This window comes from Nothobranchius furzeri, chromosome 11 (genome assembly GCF_043380555.1).
Source record: "Nothobranchius furzeri strain GRZ-AD chromosome 11, NfurGRZ-RIMD1, whole genome shotgun sequence".
Taxonomy (NCBI): Eukaryota; Metazoa; Chordata; class Actinopteri; order Cyprinodontiformes; family Nothobranchiidae; genus Nothobranchius; species Nothobranchius furzeri.
The window spans coordinates 32,867,123-32,890,538 of NC_091751.1; the positions used below are offsets into that span (position 1 = coordinate 32,867,123).

Here is a 23,416-nt window from a genome sequence, read left to right on the forward strand (position 1 = left end):
CCGATCCTAAATCACTGAACCTAGAGCCGAAGCCTACCAGTGGAGCAGGGCCCATCGCAGGCCTTAAAGTCCAGTGCAACATCCCTCCCGCCCAAAGTACTCCAGAGCACTGGAAACTCCGTTGGGCTCTCCAGTGCAGTCCCAGCCTGCAGTGTGGCTTTGTTGGCTCAGTGGCCAGTATATGCACTTACACATAAGCGTCGGCATGGCCCCAAATGTATCGAAATGCACTGGAATTTTGGTTTCAATTTTGGTTGGGGGGGAGGTCCCACATGCACGATTCATTTTCATGCTGGTCTGTAGCACGGAGATGCCGATCCGGAGCTGCCGTGGGAATGGGAGAAAATAATAGCTTTGTGTGTGTGTGTGTGTGTGTCTGTGTGAGCCTGTTCACATTGGAGCTGTTGCCCTGGTGAGCAGACAGCTTCTCAGGGGAAAAATCACTGTGTGTGTGGCACAAAATTATGACAACACACACAGCAAATTAACAACATAATGTGGTCCAGAGCCTTCAAAAGCAACACAGCTCATGTCTGCCTGTTGTTTACCTTATGGAGCAGACTTTTCCCACGCGTATTAAGCGCCACCCACAGGCTCTGGGATTTCCGCTTGTCTGAGAAGTCCCTCAGATTTGTATGTGAACTACACTGTCCGTACCAGCCCAAACTCATGCCATCCAGCCCGATCAAACCCCGACCGTGCCGACTAGGGATGTCTCGATCAGGTTTTTTTGCCCTCGAGTCCGAGTCATTTGATTTTGAGAATCTGCTGATACAGAGTCCCAATCTGATACTTTTGATACATTAAAAAAAAGAAAGAAAAGGAATAAACAGTTCCAGAATATTCATTATTTTTTATTGAATTACCTTTTTTTTATTTTTTAACAACAGATCACTTCTTTGAGGTAGCTTGAACAATCAAGTAATAATTAACATAAATTCTTCACTTTTGGACTTTATTGCAAATATAAAAAGTCTAATATAAAACAGATAGCACTTCAACTTAAAATACATGGCAGGGGTCTATTTTGCCTCGGCCCCCAAAATGCTTAGATACATCCCTGGGCATGGGATGGAGTTTTGAAGATGATCTGAATTGTATCAACTATATAAATACTACATGCTGATAATTTATTGCTTTATACAGGTACAAACGTGTAGTGGAATCAATCTACCTACATTTTTTTAAGAACTTTGTTTTGTTTCCTTGGTTTTTATTTTCTTATCTTCCTGTTCTGTCTGTCTCTGATCTTCCTGCATCTCCCAGTCCTCCAGAAAAACTCCTGCATGCTTCCTTCTTTTTCACCTCACAAGTAACTTTTAAACCAGCAGAAAAAATTGCTCCAGGTGAAGTGCTTCTCCGTAGGGCACCCCTCCTTTATGCACTTCTCTGTGCACTCCTCCTTTGCTTGTTCCAGGTCAGAGGAGCTAGAGACAGAGCCAATCGACGCGCTACTTGCAAATGGGGAGTGATCATTCGTCCAGTGGTGAGTTCGTTTGGGAGGGGGTTGGTTGTTAGCCCAGGGAGATTGGTGATGGGGTTTATTACAGATGGGCTTGGGCTTGTTGGCCCCATTACTCAGCTCATCTGTTTTGGATATTATTGGTGCAATTGTTGGACAAAATGACTTGCTGTGGTATTAATTGCACCAATAGAGCATCCAAGGAGTCTCCACTTCATTTTTTTTCGGTAAGTTAAATTATATTTATGTATTTTAGGTCACTGCCACCTTTAAACTAGCTGAGTTTATCGAAGTAGCTATCTAACTATCATTTTAACATGTAGCATGTACTATTTAACCATGAAATTTGGATGTAAATTACGGTAAAATAATTAATAGGGCATATGTCGATGGGTAAAAGGGTAAAACCCAGTGCATTTAACATAAAAATGGGTTGAAATATGACGGAGCTCTTGGAGGGACACTTCTGTGTTCCATTCTTCCACCCGGTTCTCCCCGGCGGTCAGCCCGGTGCATGTCTGACCGATGCGGCGCCTAGCTGCTGCGCGGGCTGACCGCTCATGTAGCTCTCGGACTCGGAGAGAGACCTGACCGCAGAAATACTGCAGCTCAATACCCTACCTAAATGCAAAGTTCGAGAGATGTGGTTCACTTCATTTTAGCTAATATCAGTCTGCACTGCCTTTGGGTTGATTTGTCAAGTTCACAAAATGTGGAACGGGATGTAAGGTTAGAATCAGCGGCAAATCGGAACATATATCAAAGCCCTGGCCGACGAAATGGTCCACATGGCTATTACTGTCAGGCTCGGAGAAAATTTGGGTTGTTTTTGTGTCAGTCGGTAATTCTGCAACAGTGGCTAAAGTTGATCAAATTGTAATTTATGTAATTAACATTTTCAACGTAGGCACAGCATCATGTGAGAAGCACACTGCCATTCTGATAGCTCCATGGTTTGTGAAGGACGTAGAGAAGATAAGCCCTCAGTACCACACATCCACCTTGGAGGCTTTCCACAGCCTCATCATCAGATTCACTCCAAAAAGTCAGGTCTTCTTCTTCAAAGGAATGCTGTCTAGGTAATGAATACAATAAATGGTCAAATTAATGCCTCTAATTGTTTAAATTTTAGCATGAAATGTAGAATTTGGCCTCAAATCTATATGGTTTGCTTATTTGATTATTTCAGATTACAAATTGCTGCAATGCACAATAATGAAAATGCAGCACGCTCACATGCAACAACAGCAACTGGTGAGCGGAGATATGCTGGAGTGTACCCAAAGTACAAACATGGAGACTACACAGTGAGAGCCCTGAAGACCAATCCAACCTCATGTATGTCATATATTGTATGATAAAACCAAAATGATCGTTATGGAGAACTATTGTAATACTGAAAACCCTTTTCCAGTAAATGTGCACAAGCTTGCTGTTCGACTCTGCGGTGGTGAATCCTCTCCCATATCAGGAGTACTCGGACAAAATTCTTGTTCCAGAACCTCTCTGTGCCCAGTTCCAAAGACCAGACAAATGGGATGCTGTGAGCAGGCACAGGTCCAGGTTTTAAAGTGCACGTAAGGTGAGCTACACAACAAGAAATTGTAATTATTAGTTAGTATTCTACTCTGTGTGGTTTTTCCTTCTCTCCTCCTCAGCCAGGCTGCTCACCACTGTACGACAGAGGAGTTACCTGACAACTCCTCTAATGTGGCTATAACAGAAGGTGCATCCTCACACCTGTAACCATCATCTCATCTGGCAGGAGAACAAAAACAGCTGGTGGCCAGTCACTCATCTTTACTTTATTGAAACTTATTTTCTACACAGATCTCTGGAATTCCAGCTCTCTTCTCAATCACATAATTTCTTCCTCCTCCTCCTGGTAGTCCTCAGTCATCCTCCCATGACTAACAATCAGTTTCGTCATCACGGATCTTTCTGCTCATCCACTCGTGACTCATGCTGTCCACCTCCCAGATGTCTATTGATCTCTACACCTTTCTGCTCTGTGGCTCCCATCCAACTTGAAAATTTTGGCCGTGTGTAACATAACAAAACTCACCAGTCTTGCTTTTGTAAGTCATACTAAGAGTCAAACTAATATTCCTTTTTTCCTCAGGGCCTCTTGATCTTCTAAAGTAAATCTGTTTCGTGATCAGTTTAATTTGACATGAATACGACAAACACGCTTTCTTGACAATCTTTGTGAGTAAAAAAAACGTGTAGAAATAAAAACGAACAACGTGTGTTATTAGGGAAATAGCGGGCAGTGTTGATGCATGACAGCGCATGCGCCGTGAGCGGTTCTGATAGTTTCCTAGTTGTTTTTATATTTCTCTCTTATTTACTTGTTTGTCCTATCAGCCCTCTTTATTCCAGATTGGTTCAGCATTTACATGCTAATGTGGCGATACATAACCCAAACCCTATTACAATAACATAAACTCGTACACAAAAGGCACAAAAGATAGAGCAAATCTGTTCAGCACATTCTGACAGACAGACCACCATTCTACTGTCATGTTGCTGTACAGGACATTTTAGAGTTTTTCTTTTTAAAGATGAATAGTATTACAATTAAAGAGCAATACTTTCACATTATCATTTTCCCACACTTTCTGTATACCTGTATTTTGGTGTTTTTCAATAAAGAATGACAAATTATTTAAGTTTATGGTTTTTTTAGCACACAAATATCCATCTAAAAATATCTACAAAGCTAATATTTACATAACAAGTATGATTGGGTTTTGCAACACAGCACTGTTTATTTTAGTAAGATTTTTAAACCAAGTAGTTAGTAAAGAACACATTTCAATTGGCTGCTAAGAACCTGTTGGACTTAAAACAGGCCTGTTGTAGAAACAACTTGGCATAAATGATTCTTCCTTCCTTTTTGTCTTAACCAAAGAAATTCCAGTAATTGAGCAAAAACATTTATTTTGTTACATCACATTTTATAAAATAACAGGACACAAAGTGTCGGTACATTTAAAAAATACTTAAAATAATAAAAAGGGCCCAGAGAGCTGCAGAGTGAATGGAACATTGGGTTGTGAAGGAAGAACAGTTCTCAACAGTGTGATATGAGGGTGTAGAAGGTGAAGCCGGTGCAGGTCCTCCATCATGTTCACCAGATTCACACTGCTGACCACCCCCATGTCATTGCCACCACAGTGGATGAGAAGAACATCAGGAGCTGCTCTTCCATGCATGGAGTTGAAAAAGAAAGGGAGAAGGTCTTTCCACCTCAGTCCGCCCCAACCGAACCAGGAGACACAGACGTCAGTGTAACGTGAGGAAATATGGGTTTTCTGTGCCAAAGGTTGTATTTGCCCGGCTGGGTCAAAGCTGGGTCATGCAGCAACTTTCACCCACAGATTAAGACCTGAGCCGACAGCAAGTCTGAAGGACTCCACAGCAATCGCACACCTGGTCTCCAGAGGAAGGACTTCAACCCACACTCTAGTCATAATAAAACAAAGTCTTAAACTTTCTTCATTATTAATGCTACATAATCATTTTATCACTTTGCATTATAAATGTATTTTAATCAAATTAATGATTATTATGCTTTGGGGTAATCATAATGAACTATAATGAATCAATACTTAATTAAATAATGTTTATGAAGAGGTTTAGTGATGACCTTCACACTCGCTCACACAGGTCTGGATTCACAGTAACTCCAAAACACATTTGCTATGACGCACAAGTTTGCTTTGGGGAGAGAAGTGGTTTTTGGTAAGTTAGTCAGAACTAGATTGAGAACGAAAGAGAGCGGACGTGCGGGAACAAACCAGACAGAATAGCTGAAATGCAACAAGCTAACGCAGACTCGTCCCAGAGTCTTTGATTTCTGAGTTAATTTAAACTTGAGAAAGCGCATCTGCCAAACGTTTCATCAACGTGTACCGAGGTCAACTCTGGACTGGACCGTCAGCACACCTTCGTCTTCTCTGCCAGCCAAGGCGTGACCTGGATAAACATCATCCGAGGTCCGGATCTAAAGGGGGTCCTAAATGCGGTGAGGCAGAACACGATAGATAGCGTTCTGATGCTGGTTTTCTAATAAGAACTAAGTTTAATTACAAAACATCACTTTTCACTCAGATTCACCTTTTCTCTCTCTGAAGCAATCTCAGACACCTGCATGCACGCAGTCATAATTCCATCATCCTCAAATCTTAGTACATCCAACACAATGTCTATTTGTGCAAGCTTAAAATATCAACTGTTAAAGATTGTCCAACAAGGTTGCCAATGTTGATTGTGTTGCCTATGATTGTCATTTCAAATTGTTAGTTTAAATTGAGGAATTAAAAATCTTAAAATTTAAACTTGTCTTTTCATTGAACTGAAACACAGACAAACGGATATGATCGTCAGTTTATCGATGAAAACAACCTTTGAGTCTTCTTATCTCTATAACATTTGGTTATTAACTTGTAAAAATTAATATTCCAGATTATTCTGTAGAATGGTTCATCTTTCATAAAAGAGCCATAAACCATTACGCTACATCAGGGAGGCCAAGGTTGTCTCAGAGGGTCTCTGCAGCTCTCTGGGCACCGCGCCTCTCGTAGCTGTCTCCAATGATCCAAATGGCTATGGAGAAAAAAATAACAGGTTTGGCCTAGCTGTTTAAAGTACAAAACCATTCATGAAGTGGTCAAGACAGGTACTTGGAACTTACACTTGCTGCGTTGTTTAGCCGACGTTGAAGACACACAGGCTGCCATGGTGACCTTTTAACAGATCTCAGAAAAAAATTTAATAAAAGAATGAAACTTAAAAACTCCCAGACCTCATTTCATGATTGCTAATCAGCTATGGCTGATTTATTGTTTGGATCACAGTGAGTTACACTAATTCTAATATATTTTTATTTCTATTATACATACATACTTTTTAATTGTTATTTTCACATGACTTTATCAGGCTCTCTTGTTCTGGTTCTCATGATAATAATTCTGTTTCTTCCAGTAAGTTATCTTGTGCTTACTTCATCTGTATAATGTCTCTTTACTTTAGGTGAATTGTACTGAGTCCAGAATAAAGGCTAGTTGGCTGTACAAGATACTGTTACGACACCTGGGTTTTACAATGGTTGGTCGTATTATTATTACTGTTTAGTCAGAATTTTTTCCCCTGTTTTGGTAGTTTTCTTCCCATTGTTTTGTTTTCTTTTGGAGTGACAACACCAGACCCAGATACAAGATGGCTGCCTCCATGCTGTTGTCCAGTAACCATGGAAACCACAATGAGCGCCGGCAGCCTCATCACCAGTGGATCCCTCCACAGTTCTTCAGGTGGAAGCAATTGGACTAATCGTTTTCTCTGGATCTGGAAAGGATAAAAGGCTGGAGGAACTATCATTCTAGGAGCTACTTGTAACCAAGTAGACTCCCTTTGGGCTGGTTTTAGAAGTTTAAACATCTTGAAAGAAAATAATTCCTCAGATTTTATTAAGTCTCTAATTGGGTGTAGTAATTACTCTTGGTAAAAGAACTACAGTGGCCACTGTTAGAGTTTGAGTCTTTTGTGGTTAAGTTGCTGAATTATTAGGTAGAAGGTGAAAGCTTCTTTAGGTTTTGGAAATAACCCTGAGTCTTTTAGCTAATCCATCCCACATATTTCTTTCTTTTGTACCATCCTGTTGGACACTTAAGTCTGAATGGTTTTCTTATGGTGCTGCCAGTTAAAGTATCTGAGCCTTAGTCTCCTGCTTTATTTCATATGAACATTGGACTCTCTGAGTTTTATGGGCTGTGTTAGTGTATTTCTGTTAGGATTTCCAGCCCTTGGTTTTGTGTTATCCTCTGTTTTAATAAATTTGTTTTTCTTTACACAAGTTCATTCTTGCCTCCCTGGTTTCCCCTCCCTGAAGAAGGTAAAACGTAACAGATACAAACAAGTATCACGTTTTGGAAATATATGAAATGTATTTAGCCTGCTAATTTATCTCAAATACTAATAACTACCGTATTTTCCGGACTATAAATCGCACTTTTTTTCATAGTCTGGCTGGTCCTGCTGCTCCAGAGCCACTTATATAACAAAATATGTAGGCTACACCGCGCTGCTGCGGGCCGGCTCCGACCCAACAATGAGTTCCCCTGTCCCGCTGGGAGGGTTTCAAACACCGCCTTCCTCTGCTGGAGACCGTGGCGCGCTGCTGCGGCACATTATTCGGTTATAGTTACCGGTACTTGTCTTGCAATGTGAAACGCTTGGTCTCAGATTTTGTAAGAAAAATAATACAATTTCCCCCAAAAATACAACCTATATATGTTTTTTTCTTCTTCATTATACATTTAAGGGCTAGTGTGACTCAGGAGAGACTTATAGTCCGGAAAATACGGTACGTTAAAAATAGTGAAATCTTGCTCAAAGCAAAATATATTTTCATTACGGAAATAACTTATAAACTTACCGATTTAATATTTTTTATTCACAGAAAGGTACTTTTCATGAAAAAGCGCCGCAAACCTCCACCTGAACTCCATGCGGTCGATGGGTGTTCCACAGAATTAGCTCCGGTTGTAGCTAGGTGGCTACATCCGTTAGCTTGGCTCCCACCTCCGCGTTAGCTTTGGGTTAGCCAGGGTTAGCTTCAGGTTAGCTTGTAGCTAGTTAGACCGGGTGTCGTCAGTTGATCCCAGCCTTACAGCCCCACCCTCAGCTCCACCTCTCACTTTTTTGGAATTGTCTGGGCTGGACGGAACCTGTGACACGGTCAAAATGGCATTGGTGGCCACCTCCCATTTTAGCACAAAAACTTATTATTGGATACTATGGAAACCCATTGTCCAATATTTATATGTCGATGTGTGGGCACACAAAATTCCCAACAATCACAGGTCCCCGGGCACCAGACCACACACCGAGCCACAGCAACTCCAAACACTGCCAGGCACTGCTCGATACTTACAAGCAGGGACAGAGTAACTCTGCCCGCCTGCCGTGTTGCGCTCTGTGCCCTGGCTTCTCTGGCCATGGATCTCGCTCTCCGCTACTGCTGCTTCTTCTGCTTCTTCTTCTGCTGCTTCTTCTCTTGCTGCTGCTGCTTTCCGTGCCACCGGTGGATCACCTTCCAGTCCTTGCGGGGCTCGCAGTGTCCGTCTGGCTCCGGTCGGGTATTTTCCTTTCCCCTCACGTCCTCCCGTGTCCATGTCCACACGTCCGCTCCCTTAAACAAAACAAAAAACAAACAAACAAAAAAAAAATACTCCGCCCCTTCACCTCCCGCCCTGCCTCTGTTCATTGTTGGCCAGTCCAGTCCACACTCCACCCCCAGGTGTAGGTGACTGGGGAGGATTAACACAGATGGGACGCAATGTTGCACCAGTCACTAAAATCATCCAAAAAGTTAAAAATCAACCTAAAAGCACCCAATCAATTAGAAAACATGCAATAGAATATAACATAAGTACAACATTACCACTCTATGACAGGAACAACAAACAAAAACTCAATAAAAGGCACCACTAATGTTCATAGAAGTTCTTTAAGTTCAACAACAGCTGTTAGAGTCACTTTTAAAGCATTTTACTTCACTGACAATAGGAGCAACTAACAAACCTACCTCTCCTCAGCATGGTCTCCCACCATCTGAGAAGAGAGCCAGGAAAAACACAGGAAGCAGCCGCAATACCGGAAGTTGCCAAAATGAAACGTTTTTCAAAATAAATTACAAAAACACATAAAATAAATATCCAGACAGTTAAACCGCTTGATAAAATGAACACAAGGACCGAGGATGGACGTTTGGTGAATTATAACTACCAACACAACACCTCAATTACATCTGCACCAGAGTAGCAGGCGCTTGAATATAGACACCATAACACCTCTAGATTTGGATGTCCGCAAAGCACTGTCCAATAGGGAAGCTGGAATACTGCGCTATGATCAGCCAGGTGGTCGGAGACCTGTGGCAGAACTCATGGGATGGGGAGATAGAAGGGTAGGGCCTTTAGTGTGGTCTGTAGATGGTGGGTAAACATCTAGATGGGAGGTGTGTTTGTGGCGAATGGGAAACAGTGGCCCTGTACTGCCAGCGGTATGTGCGCGAGCAGCGCTCCCCATTTGGATTGCTGGGGAGGTGTAGGGTGAGGGTGTTCCTTGGCGGTTGAAGTTGCTGCTGGACTTCTTGCAAGTTGTGGGGGTGCACGACCAGATATAGTGGGCCGTCATACATGTTTGTGGTGGAGGTGGCAGCAATACGCTTCTTTGGGCATCCAGGCTACTGATTCTTCCAAAGGAGAAGAAGCTGCCTTGCCTTTCCTGGCACTTTTTGTGCCCCTTACAGCTGAGTCAAACCTGAGTTATCCAACAATATGTTCAATTAAACTTTGGATATGGAAAATATTTAAATATAACATCCTTATTCCGTAGTCAGCTAAACTTTTGTGATGTAGCAACATGAATGGCCTCATTTGTGACCCAAAGCTCACACTTCCTCAGCTGGGTCAAGCTGTCCTGGCTAGACTACTATTTATAGATTATCCATCACAGGAGACACAAAGTCTGCTGTAAACCATCTTTAATCTGAACTGCCTTTATCTGACTGTTGTTCCATCCGCAAGATGAAGGACACTTCAAGATTTAAAAGAATCATTTTTAACACTCTTTTCACTGTCTTATTACAAGGTTCATAAATAATCACCATGGTTCATTATAAATGTAATTAATTACTGAAATGAATTATTATTCTTTGGTTAGTAATAATTGTTATTTATGATAATCAGTCATGTTTAACGTAAAGAAGGTCATGTGCACTTATACACACCATGCAGGACACAGTGAATCAGGTTAAAGGTAACTGCACTCACATGTCTTTGTTCCATAACAACAAAGCTTGAATACCACTGATGGGTGCTTTATTTATAATCAACTTGCTTGTGTGTAATTTAGTTATTCCACATTCAGTGTTACTGCAAAAATAAGTTTATTTCCAAATGAAAAGATTCAACCGTTCCTATAAGTAGTTAAAGGAAAATGTAGCCTAGTGAACTAGACCAAATTCTTGCTTTGCAAAGAATGGTCTAGGCATGCTCCATTGGAACCTCAGCAGCTCCTTCCAGGACTCTGGCTAGCCAATCACAGCTCTCTAGAGGGGTTTCAAACACATAAAGAGCTGTGATTGGTCCATAATGGTGGGCCAATCATAGTGCTCTATCTGCTTAGCGAACAAATCACAGAGCTTTATTGGCTTTGTGAGCCAATCAGGGCACTCTATATGCCTGGTGGGTGGGATGATGCAACAGAGTGAAACAAGAGTATGGCTGTGTCCGAATCCAGGGGTAGGATGCTTGTGAGTGCGCATTTTGAGGTCGATGACGTCAAAGCGCAGCGACGAGTACTGTCCGAATTCCAAGAATCCTCATTCTCACGTCCTCAAATGCGTCCTCGCTCCACCCACATTTCGAGGATGGGTCTGATGGATCCTCACAGGAGCAAGGGTATCCCAGCATGCTTTGCACGCCGGCCGCTGGACTCGACACTCGCAACAACGGCGGACGGAGCGGGACAGCAGTACAGCTTAAAATGTAAGTTAGTTAAAAAAATAGCGGTCAAAAAAATAAAATACGTGTTTGGGCACGTTTGGTTTGTTTTTTATATAAGATCTAATACCGCAAATTGTTTTTTTTTATGTAATTTAAGGCTAAAACATGCCCCACCGAAAACTAGCTTCAATGTTTAATAGGAAAAAACCCACCGTAAACTAGCTTGATCCCAGCAGGCTTTTTAAAAGAAAATAGCTGTAGAAAACTAAGCTGAAAGCGGTTCTGTTTATAGACATTTTTCATTTGTATAAGTACATTTTAAGCAGAAATCAGCGAGAACGAGCTTGTATGGTGGTCCCGTCATAATTCCCGTGTGTGTGTGTGTTTATTTAGCGAATAAAGCTTCTCATCATTTGTTTTAAGGTTAACACCCCACCGTAAACTTGCTTGAAAGTCTTAATAGGAAAAAACTCACCGTAAAAGAGCTTGCATCTTATGTAATCATGTAACGAACGCCAAAAATAACGAAAACTAAGTTTAATGTTTATTTAAGTTAATTTTTAAGAAACCACATTACTGATTTAATGTTTTTAATTTCATTTTAGGCGGAAAAAAACACAGAACACAATTTTCATCTCCCATGTTGATAAATTAAAATATTGTTTATTGCATGTTTTATCAACTATGATTTATAATCTGACTTTGTTCTTCTATTCCTCTCTATTCTCATCCAGAACCAGTACCTTTAAGGAGCATCTGTAATTTAATTATGCCCACAGTGTTCTCTGTTGTTAAATGACAATAAAGCCTTGTAATTCTAATTCCCTTTGTCTGTAGGACTGCTAGTATCCAGGGTCAGGAGAGGGAGTCAGCGGAAAGCCCACTGCTGAAACCTGGCCCTGGTTTGTCCCCATGGACGAGGTGTTGGGACAGAGGCCTTCCACTATGCCTCCTGTCCTTATTGCTTCCATTCTCGAGGACACTCCAGGGCCAAGTGCAGCAGTGGGTGAGACAGAGGACAGGGAGAGTGGTGGAAGGAAGCCGGACTCCTCATCAGGGAGAAAAAGGAGAAGGGCTGATGAGCTCCTTGACCTGATCAGGGAGGACATGAGACAACAGAGGGAAGCGGAGGAGAGGAGAGAAAGAAGGATGGACAGATTTTTAGCATTGATGGAAAGGATGGCAGAGAAATGGTTTTTTTTCTTTTAGTTTCTGGTTCAGGTTCTATATATGTGTTTGAATGTTTTTGTTATTTGTTTAAATGTAATAAAATTTCTATTAATTGATAACTCTTTTTTGATCATTAACAGTTTTATTATTCAGTTTTTAACAAGTAACAACATTGTAAATAAATGGTAAGGGAACACTGTAAGGAATAAAAGTAAAGATAAAAGTAAAATATATACAGTAAACTTGGAAAGCAGGGAGTCTTTGGTGGTGTTGCTAAATCTACTAAACATGGATCGAGGTGGATGGAGTGCAGGAACCGAGATCCGTGGCTGAACGTTTCTGGTTGGCAAGTGGAACATCAGACAGAGTGGTCTGCAGAGGGTGCTTCTGGATGCGTCATCTCACTGACCACTGCATCGTCCATCAAAAGGGTTTGCTGGGCTGGCTCAATCGACGGCTGTCACATCACTAACATTCAGATATATGCAAAAAAGGAGATCATGAGTATAATACTTGTAACTCTAGCAGATAACAGGACTAAATGATTTTTAAACTTTAAATACAAAGGCCGGTGACGTTTATTGAGCCGTCGCAGCTCCTCAAAAACCACAAATAAAATGAAATATTGCTGTGGATCCATTTTCAACGTCGCTACTAGCTTGTTAGCCTGTTTGCCGCCGTCACGGTTGCTAGGCAACTGGACCTGGGGGCGGGAATGAAAATGAGGCTAGTACTGTCCGAATTCAGAGCCGCTGACTTCCGGTTTTAGCGGTCTTGCAAGGACCAGGCCTTGCTAGACCGGCGAGGACCCGTACTCACAAGCATCCTACCCCTGGATTCGGACACAGCCTATGTCACATTCATTGTCCAGTGGAATGTGGAGATCATTTGAAAGACAACGGTAGAACCCACCCCACAACCGAGAGCCGTCAATGGAACATGGCCAGGCTAAATAATACATTTATTTAGTCTGGCTTGCCAGGCTAAGGAAAATGTGCACATTTGCTGTCACTTTTTAAAAAATATTGTTTTTCAGTTTTTCATTTTGGCCCACTGTGAATTTGAGTTTGACACCCCTGACTTAGAGCATTGTGTATTGGGACAGTAAACATAGACTTTAATGTAAGCTATGCCTCCAGACTTGCACTTAGCTCTCCTTTATTTGTTCAAAGGTAAGGAAATACAGCGAAACTGCCTTGCAGCCCATTATGTCATCTTCTCTAAGCCCTAATGGGCTAGTCTGGTTTACACATGGAGGAGTTGAACAAATTGTGAGATTAATCATTTGTTATAAAAAGAGAAGAAATTAGTGAGAAAACAGGATTAACTGCCTCTATGCCACTAAACTATGTAATCACTTTTCTCCCACCTGCACAGATCAGTTTTTCTCATTTGTCCTCCATGTAGAAACATCACAAAGATGGGTACAAGCAGTCAGCAGATGAGCAAAATATTTTAGCAGGTGTGTGTGTGTGGGGGGGGGGGGGGGGGGGGTTGCCCTAGTACTGGCAAGGTTAAAACCTTTTTTTTTGATTGATTAAATCAGCAGCCACACACGGGCCATTAGTCACTCCTGTTCTCGATCAGGTTTCCCACAGTGATTAATCAAACCTTGTCAAGTTGCACTGACCTGTGAGAATGTTCCCTGATATTGGCCAGTTTGCCCCATGTTCACTAGAGTGGATTTTAAAAATGTTCATGTCCTCAGTATTTGTGTCCTGAGTTGGTTCAGAATTAGCTTCCTGAATTCTTACCTTTATTACAAACTTATCAAGATGATGGGAAAAATATTAGTGTTTTTTTAGATTAAGTTTATTTATTTTTAGCACATCTGCAGTGGTCTCTAGGAGGAATGAAGTCATCTTGGGGAAAAAACGCTCAGATGCTCCTGTTTGAGGATGCAGAATTCAACCAGAGGAGAGAGTGGCAGAAGACAACAGGATGTGGAGCCTTATTTCCTGATATTTGGACATTTGACCTCTGATTAGCTAACAGCAACACAACTCTATCACTGACTTTGTTTGCTCTGCAACGTTGATGTTTTATCTCCACAAATAACACAAGCCTGAAGGAGTTCTGCTGTCTGGTGGAGTTGATAACGCTAACAATTAGCATTTACTAGCTTATTCTCTGCTGTTTCCTGGACGCTAAACCAACAACAGCCTTCCCTGTCATGAGTCCATGAATGTTAAGTCAGGCTTCTCTAATCCTAGAGTTTCACCGTCCATTCTGTCAGAAGCTGATGCAGGAGATAGGTGTAGGAGGCTATTTTCATGTTCAGCCTGCATGAAACACTCAGAGTGACCAAATCAGAAACAATCATAAAAAAGGGTTTTATTGTGAACCTGGTCTAAACAGCAAGGTGGCAAAAAACTGCACTTCCTGTATTGTCACAGACAAACTACCGTAATAATTGTAGTGAGTGTTCCGTATTGTAAAACACCCAAGAGTGCTAACACCAGTTATGATAACGTATTTATCTACCTATCAGCTTACTGTGTATGACCAGTCTGTGCTCATCAACTAGCATCTTCTGTGCTGATCCATATCTGACATGGAACGACAGGGAGAGTGATATTTGTACTTAAAATAGACTGCAGTAACCACATTTGACCACAGGATGTCAATTCTTACAAATTGCGCTTTTAAGAAAAAAAAAACTGATAGGAGGAATTATCTTTTTTGGTTAGATAGACCAGTGGTACTCACACTTTTTTCACTGATGTACCCCCTGTGGAATATTTTTTTCAGCCGAGTACCCCCTAATGAGCGCAAAAGCATTTTTGGTTGTAAAAAACAAAAGACCTTAATTAGAACACGGTGCCTTCAGGGACTGATGTGTTAAATTTTGGAACTGATAAACAAGTACAAAATTCAACCATTTCAAAAAAAACGATTTCAAATATTTTAAATATTAATAATCCATTACTAAATGTATTGGAAATATTTTTCATCACTAAAATGTGATTCAAATTAATTAATTGAAAACAGTCACTATATACAGTAACTATTTAAAATCATAAGATTACCCACCGAAAAATCCATAAATGTGCAAAACACTGCAAATTTTGCGTAGTCTCTCTTGAACTATTTGGAAAAAAGATATGTAATAACTAGAAAACATTTTTAAAAATCAAATACAGGCCAAAGAAATTATTAAGCTAATTATATTTAAAGATTTGTGCACATAAAAAAATATAACACAAAGTGTCCTCTTTTGGGATCACAGTATATCTGTTCTCTAAAAAATCATTAACTTAATTTTAAATAAAAACATTAATTGCAAAAAACAAATGTAAATCTCAAAATATATTTTTAAAAATCAAAAAGAAGACTGAAATCTTAACATTACTGCACTGAACGGAGTGTTTTTCCAGACCTTTTAGTGAGACACTTGGGCTCGTGCCTCACTGAGGATCTTTTTCATCCTTGGTGGCAGGGAGGCAACTGCTGTGATCAAGCTCTTTTCCAGACACAGTCTGCTTCTCTGCTTTGTCTTGATCAGTGTCATTGCAGAGAAGGAGGCCTCACATACGAGGTTTTGGAGGTCCTCAGTCCCGTCTCAGTCCGTCTCCGCCTTCTCCCTGGTCTCCGGATCCATACCACCGGATCCATGTCTCTCAGATCAAGCCTGTTCACTCCAGCCCACTTTACCCTCCGGTTGCTCCCCCTGCTCCCTCCCTGCTTGTGGATGGCCATCCTCCCTGGTTGGTTCGCCAGATTGTCCTTCATTTTGCACCTGCGCATCATCTCCGATTTTGAGGCCTCTCTGTCCGCTCGTGGTTCTGGGCCGCCTGGTGGCATCTGTTTTTTTGGTGGGGGGGGGGGGGGGGGGGGGGGGTTCAGGTTCTGGGGTTGTGGATTGTTCACATTTTCCTTCACAGGTTGTTGGAGGGCTATGGAAACGCTTAGGGAGACTACTTCCAGCTAATTACCTCTGCTGCAGAGTCACCCTGCTCACCTGCAGCCAATCATGTAATCAGACAGGAGGAATAAAGGAGCCAGGGAACCATCCACTCAGTGCCAGATTGTTTGCCTCAGTGGATTCCTAAGACTCAGCTCTGGCTCACACCTTCATGTTGAAGACTCCAGCCTCTTAGACTCACCTCTGCAGTTCTCTAGAGCCACGGCTGAATTCTCCCTCACCCTTGGATCTCCTCCTGTCCTGTCCTCCTCACGTGCGTCTCCTGTCCACCCTCCAACATCACGCTGTAAGCTATAAATATATTTTTCATGCTCACAGCGCTCCTATCACCTGTACTCACCTCCAAGCTCCTTCAGTCACTGCTCCTCCCGGAACCTCCTCATCAGCCCACAGCCCCGGTACCGGCTCACCTCTCCCACTCTCTGCTGCAACCTAATCCTAGTAAGAACTCTCCCCACTATATTATATATTCCTACTCGTCCCGATCATCATTTCATGTGTCATTTCTTCCAATGGTCCAATCTCTGGCTCCAGAACCAGCCCCATCCCTACCAGCCTCTGCTGACTTCTTTAATAAACTATTTTGTATTACATCTCCTGGTCTCCTGAGAGTTCCTATTGTATGTGGGTCAAATATCTTCATAAAGAAAAAAACACGACAGTAACTAGGGATGGGTACCTTTCACATTTGAATCGATTCAGTACCAAATCCTGTATACCTACAAATCGATACCGGTACTGTTTTTCAATATTTTGGAGTGTCTAATAATTAATTCTCTTTTATAATGAAATGTTTATTTTCTGATCAGAAAAGCCCTACACTGCCTGCGTTTTTCTGCATTTCCACTGTTTTTACCCTCTGGAAGCAGGCGTTGCAGATTAGCAACGTTAAAACCTACCTACCTGGTTACTCCACATATCTATTTCATGAGCATTTTTTTAACTCAGAAGTACCCCTGAAGGACTTAGTTGTTCGTCCTTTTATCAAAACTTATTTTGAGACTGAGAGGGTTAAGAGTCGCAGAACGTTGAGCGCTAAGATGATGTCAACGCCAAAACTAACAAAACAAAGTAGACTCACCTCATATCAGGAAGAATCTGCACGTTTTGAGCGTTATCCGTTCTTTCATAATCCGTTGTCAAATTGGGATCGGCAGAAGCTTTTCCGGTTTGCCCCTCACTTTTTTTTTTTACAGCAGCGGCCCAAAATCATCTCCTTAACACATGGATTTTTTGCTTCCTGGTCACGTGACGTGTAACGTACGCGGATGAAGATTGCCTTTAGAGCTGGGATGTTTGTTCTCACGGTGCGGGGGCTCGTTCCGATGTCCACACAGTAAAAAAATGCAAATGATGACTTTAGTCATCATTGGCAGTGAAGGAGTTAATAACATCTCCCATCACAGCTATGCTGATGACACCCAGATCTACCTAGCCCTATCACCTAGTGACTTTCAGCCACTGGACCCACTCAGTCAGTGCCTAGAACAAGTAAACGACTGGATGCAGTCAAACTTCCTTCAGCTAAACAAAGACAAGACTGAAGTTATTGTCTTTAGCAACAAGATTAGGATGGATGTCATTGCTCAGCTAGACTCCAGGGGAATTAAGACAATGACCTAGGTTACAAATCTTGGTGTTATCATTGACAGACCTGAGCTTCTCTGGACATATTAAAGCTAGAACTAAATCAGCGTTTATCACCTTCATCAAACATCAAGAGTCAGAGGTCTCATGTCCAGACCAGACTTAGAGAAACTTATTCATGCTTTTATTTCTAGTCTGCTGGACTACTGCAATGGTCTCCTAACTCGTCTTCCCAAAAAAGCTGTGAAGCAACTGCAGCTTGTTCAGATTGCTGCTGCTAGAGTCTTCACAAGAACTAAGAGAACGGAGCACATCACTCCTGTTCTTAGATCTCTGGTTACCAGTAAACTACAGAATAGACTTCAAAGTGGTGCTACTAGTTTATAAATCACTCAATGGCATGGGACCAAAATACATGTCTGATCTCATTCCTGTATATACACCCAATGGGGCTCTGAGATCCCTTGGAAACAATCAGCTGGTAGAACCTCAGGTCAGAACAAAACATGGTGGAGATGCATTTAGTTACTATGCTGCTCACATATGGAATCAGCTTCTCCATGACCTCAGATGTGCCCCAACCCTAGTGTTGTTTAAAACAAAACTAAAACACTAATGTAGCCATCAGCCTTTACATTAATTATTTTTTATGCTGCATTATCTCCTCTGGAATCTGCACTGTAACTTTGTCTTCTGCTTTAGCTCTAAAATGTAATTCTGTCTGTGTGTATTTTAATGTGTTTTTATGTGTTTTCATATCATGTCCCGATAATTGTAAAGAACACTGAATTGCCTCTGTGTTTGAAATGTGCTCTAGAAATAAAGCTGCCTTGCCTTGCCTTAGCTGCTAGCAACGGAAGCTAACTTATCAAGCTAACGTTATCTTAAACAGTTTAATTACCTGCTGAAGCAGATTCAGACGATGATAACTCACTTAGAACGTTGTCAATGTTTTCATCGCCATCTGGTCATCCATCGCATTTAGTGAATTAGACTCAAACTTTAGAGCGTGTTCTTTCTACCATGCTGCTTTCTCTGTTTAAATCTCACCCACAGCTAAGAAGAAGACAATTTTTTTTATATAGCGCCTCTCAAGAAAAAAATTACAAGGCGCTTCAATGCGACTGATGACATAACGCTCTTGCGCATGTGCTGCTGTCTGTCTGAAATCAGGTGTCGAAACAAGGCACCGTTTTATATCATGTAAATCGGTCCTCTTTCAGTACCACGGAATTCGGTCGGAGCCTTAAAAAGTACCGAACGTGGTCGGTTTATTAATGATAATCAATTGTACCTGTATTGGCTGGAAAGATCTTTCCAAATGCCCTCCTTTATGATCCCTATGAAGGCAGAGTCATCGTCGTGTTCGGTGCGGTGTTGCTGTAGCTTTTGCAGAGTGGACTTCAGTTGCTGGAGTCTGCTAGTGTGGAGGTTAATATATAAGGCTAATGTCGATAACATGATAAACAGTGTTATTTGATTAGTTACCTGCTAACAGGAGAGGACGTGCGAACGTCACCGTTGCTGCTGCATTGAAATTCACTAGTCCGGAGCGCGTCAAAACACATCTTTAACTCTTATTAAGTTTTTGCGTATTTTGTTCCCTAATGCTCTTTCCTTCCTTTGATGAAGTATCTACAATGCAATCATTGCAAGTTATCCTGTTGTTATCCTTTCTTGTAAGTATAACCAAACTTTTGAGCATTTGTGACACCATATTTCCTGCTTCCGTAAGCTACGCAACATGCGTGGTGACATCACTTGTGCTGAATAGAACTGATAAGGGGATTTGTTTACAAAAGAGGGGAACGATTTATAGGAATTGAAACAATGGGAACCGGTTCTCAACAAGAACTGGTTTTCGATTCCCAACCCTACTTCAGACTGTCTTTAGCAGTCTGAGTCAGACGGTTTATTGGAAGAAGGATCTGAGTTGTGAGCCTGAGTTATTGAAACAGCACAGTCCAACAGTCCATGATCCCTCCTCCCCAGCCATTCATGAACATGTTGAACTATAATCATCTCCCAAATATCAGTGATAATGTATTTTGTTGATCATCCTCATGGTCCCATTGCTCTTTTCAGCAGGCTAATAGCTCTTCGCTAACTACTGTCTGCTTTGTCGCATCAACCCTGGCTACTGGAGGGCGTTTGGCTCAAACTTGCAGTCTACTTCATAAACAACCGGCCCGGGAGTTGTTTTCAATCCAAACTAAGACCCGTGAGAACAACTGGCCTGGCAATTACAAGATACACACCTGTGCAGATGACTCACACCAAGGGAAATGACCCAGGCTTTGATTTGAACAGAGTAAAAACTGCAGGTGTGAAAACACCCTCTGGCTGTTGCCCCATGACCCTGGCCTGGTTATAAAACAGGAAATGGATGGAAAACCTAGACTATCTATGATCTGCAGGGGTCTCAGATGAGCCAGTAAAATGCATCATTGAATAAATACACGTTCCCTGTGCTAATTAACATCTCCTAACTGGACAAGGTTTTGATGTTAGATACGTGCTTTCATTGCTTGGTTAATATTTAAGCATCTCTGGCATGTACCGTTTAGATTCTCCTTGTTGCTGATCGACTGACTCCCTGCATCAGACAAAAGCTGGATGTACTGGTTGCCACGGGAACGTGGAGCTCAAACATATTTCTATACATAAATATGTATGTCAGCAGCAGAGATAACATGCATTTTTCTTAATTTTACACTTTGTGGAGGGTGCAGGAAGCCATTTCACGTGAGCTGCTCCACCACTTATAAATAATGGTAAACGACAGACTGAGAACCTGCAGCAGCAGATAGAAAAACAGATTCTGCCGAGCTGTGAAATAAAACTGGACTGATAAAGTGTTGGGTTCATTGGAAAAGCTTCAATCCTTGGATTTGAACAGACATGCTTAGAGACGGACGTCGTGTGGCTTTACACCTAAACAATGACCCACAAACATCCAAAGACACACAGATGGAAAGTCGCTTTTATATTTTATTCCAAAAAACTTTCAAAATAAGTTTCAAGTTCAAGAAAGTAGAATAAGCTTAGACACAGTGCAAAGCATCATATACAGACGGATAAAATACATTTTATATATTGCAGACAAGCCATGGTGGGTCTTACATATGTACAGTATGTATGTAAACTTTTATGTACAATCTCTTTACAGATACAAAAAGCAATTTTCTATTTTTCTTTGTATATATTTATATTTTATATATATATATATTTATATATAGATTTTTCATATACTCCCCACTAGCATTTGTACTACAATAATGAAAAAAGAAAATCATTTACATATATTTCAATCCATTTTTCTCTTTTTATATTACAAATGTATTTTCATAAAAATATATCTCTGTACAAAAAGTATTTTTTCCATTTATTTGTTAACATATTCTCTCTCCTCTTGGAGACATTTTCTGTCTGCTTAGGTTCACTCCAGCTGGTCACAACCACCCTTCTGGAGTGCAGCAAGACTGTCTTTTATGGTTTTGTGTTAAGTTGGGCCTTCGGGGGGCAAACGTCGCTCGACAAAAACATGAGAATTACTTTGAAATGAGGAAAAAAAGACTGAAGACGTGGGGCCATGTAGTAGTTTGTCAGGAGCAACATAAGAAAATCTGTAGAAACGAGAAAGTTTACTATATTTAGCTTTAAAATACTTAAAGTATTAAGATAACCAGTCTTTATCCCAGAAAAAAATGAAACCTACTGGTCCTGGTAACTAAGGGAACCCACTAAGCCCGTGTTTAGGGATGCCTTGTGACACTCCCCTGATGGAATGGCCCGACTCTGCCCTGCTTTAGTCCGGCTGACACACTGAGAAGAGCTGAGGAGTGAAGGTGAACAGAACAGCATCAAGTGTGTTTTGTTTCTTTCTGCCACTGCCATCACACATAGGTGGCTCCAAAGGGAGACTGTAAATGATGGCAGCAGCAGACCAGCACAGGTTTATGTTTTTAGGTAGATGCACCGTGGCTCCTGGGATGAAGGGAGAGCTACCACAGCAGACAGAGGTGTGGCGACCCTGACTGAGAGGAAACTGGCTGAACCCAGAGACCATAGCTGTGGTGTTTTATTATGGAGGGGATAGAGAGGACTGTGTGGGGCTGATAACGACAAGGAGGCAGAATGAAGGGAGTTACTGTCTTTAAAATATGCACTGAGAACCTGAAAGAGACCAGCCGCTATCACCGAAGACTCTCTTACAGCTCAGCTCCATCCTGAACTCGTTGATCTTCATTTTCATAAAACTCAAAGCACTTTCTTCTGGGCCACATGAGGGGTGGTGGAGGAAAGAAGCTTTAACCCTCCATAACAAACATGGATTCCTGTAAAGTCCAGTTTCTAATTAAAAACTTTAGGAACAGAAAGAATAATCAGTTTCTTCTAAATTGATTTAATTTCTTTGGTTAAACAGACAACTTTGTTTAGACGATGAACCCCAAAAGGCCTGAAGAAATGCCACATGCTGAACCATTTAGACAGGAACACCATGTACTTCTGGATGATTACTCTGACTTGATGTGTACAAGCTCCGCCCAGTCTCCTCGGTATTCCAGATATTTTCTTTAAGATCTTGTTGTGATTCATTAGTGATCTTTTAAGCTGAGTAGTGACTTCATGAGGTTACGATAAGGCACTAGAATGAACAGAAAGTGCTGATTCAGGACTGGACAAGAGAAAAACGATGATAAAAGGATGCAACAGGATTTAAATGAGTTTCTGTTAAAGACCAGCAGTCTCTCTGAAATGAGCCCGTCTTATTTTCATTATAGTCACTCGGATCTCCAGCGAATCCTGGTGAACAGGAACTGTTTCTGTGGAGGAACGAGAGTTTTACTGATCTATTGCATCAAGTCATCGTGATTGTTTGTGCCAAGTGTGAGTTAAAAGGTGTTGAGGGAGGAGAGGCCCCTACAATGTGGCCCAATCACAAACTAGCTGAAACATAAGGAAGACATCATTCCTGCTGAGATGTTGGATTTTACACACACGTGCGTGCGTGCGTGTGTGTGTGTGTGTGCGTGTGCGTGACATCTCTGGGGTCATTTAATCACTCCTCCTCCAGCACTGGAAAAGGCCAACCTTCCAGGGATGAGTACTGGAGCAATTACCAAAGCACAGCTGAGATGGTCAGAGGAACAATGCAGCGACGGGTTTGGTGATTTTTGCTTTATCCTGAGGAAAGCAAACACAAGCTTTAACTGAGGGTGTCTTCCATAAGCGGCTGCCTTTGAGCTGCACGGCTGACCCCGGCTAACCTCATGAGAACAGTGTGTGGTAAAGAGCCGGGAGTGTTCGGCGGGTACTTTCACCTCAGACACGTTTAACACACTTCAAAAAGTCACAACAGCATTCATTTTTTAAATCATCAATACACACAAATCCTTCAGCAGCACGGGTAGATAAGTCCGGCCAACACCCAGCTGTCTTGGTGTTAGCATTAAAGATGAAAGCACCTCATTTCCAGATCATATTCATCACTTCTAATTGAGTGTGTGGCAGCCATCAATGTGCCAGCGACTCCCCTGCTGGCATAGCCCGAGGACGCAGTCTGCAACGGGTTTGTGACGAGCAAAACCAAAACAACGACACTATTCTTTCTTTAAAGGATGAAGCTGTCACAAGTGAGCTGGGAACAAAAGCCCTGAATGTAATCCTTGGGGAGCCCAACACCGATTCATCTACTCTTCAGACTCTTCAATAGAACATTGTGGAGACGTGGGTCAGGGTGAGGGTTAGACCAGG

The 23,416-nt window shown here is 41.7% G+C and overlaps 1 long non-coding RNA gene across 1 annotated transcript; it reads left to right on the forward strand.

Annotated features, from left to right (window-relative positions):
- The first annotated feature begins 1,539 nt into the window (after positions 1-1,539).
- On the forward strand, positions 1,540-2,794 carry LOC139061919 (uncharacterized). The gene is made up of 3 exons (XR_011515562.1): positions 1,540-1,689; positions 2,370-2,541; positions 2,652-2,794. It is a non-coding gene; the product is annotated as an uncharacterized lncRNA (long non-coding RNA).
- Positions 2,795-23,416: the final 20,622 nt, after the last annotated feature.